The sequence below is a fragment of the Monopterus albus genome, unplaced genomic scaffold (genome assembly GCF_001952655.1).
Source record: "Monopterus albus unplaced genomic scaffold, M_albus_1.0 scaffold543.1, whole genome shotgun sequence".
NCBI classification, from domain to species: domain Eukaryota; kingdom Metazoa; phylum Chordata; class Actinopteri; order Synbranchiformes; family Synbranchidae; genus Monopterus; species Monopterus albus.
In genome coordinates, this window is record NW_018128423.1 from 81,388 (window position 1) to 82,519 (window position 1,132).

The window sequence follows — 1,132 nt, forward strand, 5'->3', positions numbered from 1 at the left end:
TAAAAAAAGACACACCAGTAAAAACTGAAGACCAAATAAACAGCGAGTCTAAAACCAGCTTTGATTGTAAAGAGGAAATAAGAAAACTCAAATGTTTTGGATTCATCATTTCAAATGGGATGTTTTGTTTCTTGGTTTGTTTTATTTTACAGTAAACGAAATATCTTTGGGTTTTGGACTGTTGGTTGGACAAAATGAGACATTTGAAGACATGCCTGAAACTGTAGTGGTCATTTTTTAAATGTTTGTTGTTTTATGTTGCTTATTTGATTAAATGTAAAAAGAATGAGCACATTAATGGATATTGAAAACAACTGTTTATTGCAGCTCAAAAATGTATTTTCATTCCTCACCCACGGTCAAATTTAATCTTGGATTAGATTCGGGGTTTTTTCTTCCAGATTTGTCATTAATGAACTTCCATACATGGACAGTAGAGGAGGAATGTACCTTTAAAACAAACATAAACAGCTTCTTACATTTTTCTTCCTTTGTGTTTTGATGTTTATCTGAAAGTTCAGGTTTCACTCCACACTGTGGATGTTATTTATTTTCATAAAAGATATTTATGTTGTACAGACAATGAGAGGCTGATGATACTGGGTTCCATGTTTGGTTTTCTGAACAGAAGACAGCGTGAGACCTCTGTAGATTTGTGTTTGTATTGTTGCAGCTTTAGTCCTCGTGTCAAAATAAAATCTGCTGTTAATGTACTGCTCTCATGAGCCACCAATAAAACTAAATCAAACTTTAGTCTTTTGTTTATTCATTGTTTACATTATTTAAACATTTAAATTTCATTTTAAGATAGAAAATGATTTCAAACACTGTTCCAATCTTCCTCTCTCACTCATCGGTCGAATGGCTACTGTCAAAATGAAAACTCTACCTCAAATCAACTGTTTACAATGCTTCCCACAACACCCACAGATAAATGGTTTAAATCACTTTATTCTATAACTTCACAATTTTATTGGAAAAACAAGAAACCCAAAATTTCTCTACACTCCAAAAGAAGAAATCACTAGGTGGTCTAGAAGCACCAAATTTCCAATATTACTAAATCAAATCAAATCAATTTTATTTGTATAGCAGCAAATCACAACAAAAGTCATCTCAGGACACTTTACAA